Genomic DNA, 6,617 nt, shown 5'->3' with positions numbered 1-6,617 from the left:
CAAGTAAGGAGCTTTGTCAGTTAAGTTATGTAATTAGACCTGGAGTACCAAGTAATGTTATAACGCACATTAGATTATTATTAGTTTAAAGTTTGGAAAATTTTGCTTAAACATCTGTTAGTGATTTACACAGTTTCCTACACAGTCTGCACGACTTTGGGTAAAATCTCGTCTAAATAAGGTAGAATCTCCATTAATAAAACGCATATGGAATGATACGTAATGCATGCTTAAAGATTAAATAGGATTTTAGCTGTATAACGGGAATAAAAATTACGGTGAAACATAAATAACACTAATCAAGCTGAACTTTGGTAGAACAAGTAGTCAAGCAATATATCTATATCCTTCGTAACTACATATCTGCAGCTGAGGCATAAATCCTTGTGATTCCACTTTCTACGATTACACGACAAACGAAAAGCCAACCACTGATATCATAGTTGCGACCGAGATGAATTACTCTGTCGTACCGAAGTTAGGTACCTACCTAAATATAAATTGCATTTTGTGATAACCGGCCACACGGATTTCGTACTTCTCCACATTCAGCTACAATTGTGCAAACTAATTGAGCCCATTGATTCACTTTAGTTGAAATCTTTAACAACGTAGATTAATGTTAATGTCTATAGTCAAGAAAGAGACAGCAAATTAACATGAAACTTTCAAGCGATATTACGATAATCAATGCTCTTGTATAATATAAAACTCGCTGTCGAGTTATTAACAGAATTCTTAAAATATTTTTGCAACGATCGTTTCAACGAACGTGCATACAAACCCTAAATTACTATAGTGCTGATTACAGGCTACACTGCTATACTCGTATTCAAAGCGACGCATACCGAAAAACATGCTCCTGAGAGCCTTCGTTTAACTGTCCTTTCCTACACATACATCTTCCAATTTGGCTTCCACTATCGCGATGCTCAACCCTTTCATTCCTCGTCGACTATAATCGGCATCCATGCTACGACCTGTGAATACGAATGCCGACTATAGTCGGCATCCATGTAATGAGTCGTGCATAGCAACACCGTCTAATGTCGGCTCTCGGTAATTGGTACCGATTGCGCAGCGCCTGTAACAATCGCATTCATATTGCGTTTGAGTACGCGTTAATAAAAGGATTCTTGCATTTTTCCCGTTTCTCGCTATTTTATACATATATAGTATTTAGTAATATTTTATAATATTTATACAATAATATTATAACGGAGGAAAGAAGTACTATTACGCCCTATCTATTGGTCCTATCATTGGCCCTATCATTAGGTAGTACTGACAAAATCCGCAATCACTTAGTTGCCAGCCCAGATAGTACGATATGTCTCCTGCGTCATAGAAATCCACTCAAACAACGCAAAATGTGCCACGACGCTTGTGTATAGCAATGTATAGTAATGTATACAAAGCAGATCACGCAACGCAGCGTCGCGTCGTCCCTAACACTCGTGTAGCCGCGACCTAAAGTTTCACTATATGGAGAAAGTATACTGTCCCTGTAGTACACCATGAAAAGAGGGTTAACACTTTGACTGCCACGCCGAAATCACATGTTTCGCTCAGGACGCCACGGGAGTATTTTTATTATTCAAAGCATATAATGGCAAAATAATAATAAATTGATGATGTAAGACAACATTCTTCCCCAATGGACCGTTTATCTTATTGGTGGTCACGGGTGACCACCGTGGCGCCTTGGTAACAGTTAATAGCGACATATAACAAGGCTTCGTTTATTTCAACAAACCATCAGCATTCGTTATTTCGTCGTAAGCAAAACGTCCAGAATATATTGTTGAAACGTGTAGAAAATATTAGTAAACAGTATTTGCTCATTCTATACATAATAGTAAGGTATGTTCACACTTCTAACTTCAATTATATGATTATAAAGCAGCATTAACGATTATTTTCTAAGCTGTGTTTATAATAATATTCGTAGATTGTCCCTCAAAGATATGGATGCAAATACAGTGCACCGTTAGATGCAGGATTTGTTCTCTTTTTTTTTATTGATGTTCTAATAAAAATGTTTAATTGTTCAATGGGGCACTTTTTATTTCAAAGTATCTTCCATTTATCGGTTATATTCAAAATGCCCTAACTGTCAATTTTCATGTAATTTTTACAATTTAAAAATTGGCCGGTCATATATGACCAACGTGGCAGTCAAAGTGTTAAGGCGTTATTAGATGTCTTAGTGCTGATTATTCCACTAGCAGGCTCCTCAAGAAACACACTCTATTTTCATTTTCTGTTTCCCTCTTTACTTATTTGCGTTACAATGCCATAGAGGAATTCACAAATTTTGTCGTGAAATTTGTTGAGTAATAACCCCTGTTATGTTCCCTAGTTCTGTCCTTGTCTTTTCTCCAGCTTTATGTGTCAGATCTATGAGTCTTTTTCTTATCTAATTGTACTCGAACGACTGGGAACAGACACTGTCTGTTGGGACAAGTTACTCGTCGTATACATAACGTACATTTTATAAAATTGACTCGATTAATTTTCTGTTTCGAATCACAATATAATTAGGGTATTTAACATTTCCCGTGAAATATGTACATCGGTTGGAAGTAACCGATGTAGTCGAAACTACTATGGTCCAGATATATGTAGCCGAGACTATGGCCCTTCCATCGCGTAAGAATATCCAAACAGAATTTTCATTATGGTACTAGTATACCAAAAATTACACGGATTTAAATATGAATGTGATTAATTCTTAAATGTTTATCCTTCGATAATGCCCCAACTACCGAACCGATTCGCTTGAAAATTGCCATAAGCATAGTTCAGATACCGGATTAGAACGTAGGCTATTTATCTTCGCTTAGCTCACGTTTATATGATTAAAAACTTGCAAAAGCTATTTCTAGGTATATTTAACGTGCTGTACATCCTTATCTACCTCCATCCTCGCTTCTCCGCTAACTCAAATGCGCATGAACCACTTGGCCATCGGTACGTAAATAGCAAGACCACAGTAAAGATATCTCTAATAGGCTGCAAGTTCCAGTCAGGCGAACATCGATGATTGATGACTTCTTCTTTGATATATTTTGATTTACTGTCACGTTTAATGGCATTGTTTATTTATGTTACTTATTTTGTTACCTACTTTGATATCTCGGTTCGCTGTCTTCGATAATATAATATATATGATATATAAACAATTTTGTTTTACTTGTACATAAATCTGGGGTATTGTTATTATTCATATAGAATAACTATATTCCTCAAGCAACGGGGGCCGCTGCAGCTAGTATCGTATAAGCTTCGATTAAAATATCGATGAGTAGCTCAAAGTGAATTCGTCACAGCCGAGAAATCAAAAGTTTATTCCGAAACATATTTACGTGCACTGAAATCGTATCATGTCATTGAAATGAACTCTGCTGCGGTAACCGTCGATGATACAGGAACGGTATCGACCTTTGACGTTGCAGTAAGAGCATCGATTGACAGGTCACACATAAATGCATTATTCAAAAGGTGAAGCAGACACTTCTTGATCGAAGTTATCTCACAATCTGTAAAGATTGTTATGATAGCCGATCAGTTTGCTGTAAGCGGATAAAAACTAATAATAAAGTGGAACTGGTGAACATCAAATTATCGTAAAAAATCTTTTTTCGTGGCACGATGTTGGCCGATCTACGGTATGTCATATCCTATACGATGACGTGAGTTCATATGATATCCTCGGAGTACGTAGACTTATGCCAAGAAACTTCACATTACGGATAGCATATTTTCGTTAACTGCTGCAACAAATCCTTCCAGATAGACAATTTTTATTCAGACTTTTGTGCACGAGCGAAGCAAGCAAGAAATGCGATGCATAACATCTACAATACATGTTGATGGACGTTAGAACACTCGCTCGTTATCTCAATTATGCATTTTCGATGCAGCTGGAGTTTTAATGTTTTCGTTGATTTGGTTGGTTGGTTCTTGACAGTATCTTTTTCTTCTTCTGAATTCTTACGCTTCAAGTTCCCTAAATTGTTAGGACAGTCGCTGAAATTCCTCGGAATAAAACGGAGTGTAATTTTTCAACATGAAATTTCGGTACATCTCCACCAGGAATTGAGAAATGTTTTGGACCAACTATAAATGTTGCATAGATCACGATGAAATGCTATTCTGGTTACTGTGAACTACAGATTGAACATCGCTTGAATTTTACTTATAGAGACATATTACATAAACGTTCGCATACTTGGGAAATACAATCAGTAAAAGAGGCATTTGTAATAAAAGGCAGAATTCCTTTCACGTTCGAGACCTAATTTATTAAGTTCGTGATTTAATATAAAGAACACAATTTTGTTTAGGATAAAAAAGAAAACGCTATCAAAAATTTATAACTTTCTTAGTGCGAATATTCAAGTACAAACAATAAATAAATAATGCTAAATGTCCAAACGTATTTATCATACTTATGTACAATACAGGCATCTTTTGCATAACTATACAATAGTTAGGTCCCGGAAAAATGCCATGCTATGCGTATCCATGTTATACGAAAGAAAAAATTAATATGAAAAATAGGATTGGCTTCTAAAATTTTTAAGCAATACATATTTTGTCATATGGTTTTAAGCAATCAATAATTAATCGAAAGGATTGCATATTAATATTAATATTGTTCTGTTCCTCACCGCTGCTAAAAACTATTAAACGGGAAATTTCTGGCAAAATTTTCTGAGCTTTATTAATTTATGTATGATTTCTATATACGTCAGTTGTTGAGCAAAAATATCATCGACTTTTTACCAGAAAAGTCTTTTATCAAAAACATTGCTACTTTCCTGTAGCAAGAAAACATTCGAGTGCAAAGGGTTATTATTCCACGAGTTAAAAGTGAAATAAAAATTTCAATATTCCAAAATCCCGTGTAAATGAGATAATACACGTGCTTACTCGCATGAAAAACACTTGTATTTAACAATTTTAATTACATGCCATTTTCTATGGGAATTGTGTTCTACGGGAGATACACGTATTCAAACTTATTAAAAATAAAGAACACTCCTACTACTTACTAATCATCTTGCTTATTTTTTAAACAGGTAACATTAGGACATATTTTCAATGAAACACTTTTTATGGAAAACTTATATATCGTAATGAATAAATTAATAATAGCTAGAAGTAATAAATAATCCCCTCGAAACGCATAATTCTCTCTCTCTTTCTTTCTCTAAACGCGATAAATATTATCATTTGGATATTGTAAGAACGAGCAGCGCGCGCGCCAATGAAGTTGCCACCGCATGTTGCAAATGCAAGAATCATATCTATGTGTTCTGTGTATTCATGAATAGTATCGTATTGAAAAACTACTTAGTACACACTGAACGATAGTAACGACAATAAGCGAACAGGAACGATAAAGTGTTAATCTTGATCATTACCACATATTTGTAAAATACAAATGTACAAATGAAAATAAAATGCAGGACAGATAAATTTTTGAAAGGAATCGTCATTTTAGGGAGTTGTATCAGTTTAGACAGACGTGCGTCATACAATAGTTTGGAGCTAATTATTTCGAACAAAATAACAGCGCGTCGTTAAAACGTAGGGAAATAAAATAATCATGCTTCATGCATGTTGTAAACAAGTAAATTCAAAGCTGTTATTATCCGAAAATTTGCATGTTTACTTGCTTTATTCCCGTAGAATAATGTGTGTACATTTTCGTTTGCCACATCAAAAATCAAAACTAATCGTCGGTCGTGTGTATCCTTTTTCTCAAAATCTATACCCTAAGCCGAAAAATGACATGTTTAATTTTAGATAAATTCATGACAGAACTTGATTGAACTTAGATAAAAATATTTCGTTTCTAAAGTAACGTAAATGTCGTCCTAATTCTTACGTAATCGTTTTAGCTCCATTTAAAAAACAAATTCAGTTAACTGATTCAGCCTCGCTGATATAAATAATACAAATTTATCATCATATAATATAATAAAAGTTCAGCTTAGATGGCAACGAATATTCAATTCTTTCGAGTGCTGACTCTGGAAGTTTCCTTTCTGAACATCGCTTTAAAAGGGATTTCAGAATTATCAATATCCAGTCACCAAATTCAACGAAAATGTATTTCTCTTTGTAACAAAGATAAGATATTTTTTTATAGTCAAGAAAATATTTTCCTATTCAAATACAAAAAAAAGCTATCTGAGGCTACCAAAACGCTCCCTCTATGCTTAAATGTTTATAATTGCGCCTAATATCTCGCTTCCTTCCTTGCAGCTGCGAAAAAAGATAAATCTGAAACTTTATTGTCCCTCTTAAAATAATAAGTAGCATATCTGCGTATTAAATTTCAGATTTATTTTGTATTCTGAAGTATCACGTTCAGCACATGTTTGTTAATTACAGCCAGATATAGCAATATAAAATTTTACAGCGTTCTTAACTGTTTCCTTATTTTACTTAAAATTAAAAAACGCGACTGTCGATATTATTCTCATCGTTCAACTCATATTTATGAGCTTATTATATCTAACTATTAACATTGTTATGTCCTAAACTTAATGTAACTATTCTTCCGGACAAATTAGAATTATACAGCATATTTTGGTCGATTA

Source organism: Bombus pyrosoma, linkage group LG10, assembly GCF_014825855.1.
Source record: "Bombus pyrosoma isolate SC7728 linkage group LG10, ASM1482585v1, whole genome shotgun sequence".
NCBI lineage: Eukaryota > Metazoa > Arthropoda > Insecta > Hymenoptera > Apidae > Bombus > Bombus pyrosoma.
Note: the sequence above shows the minus strand (reverse complement) of the source record.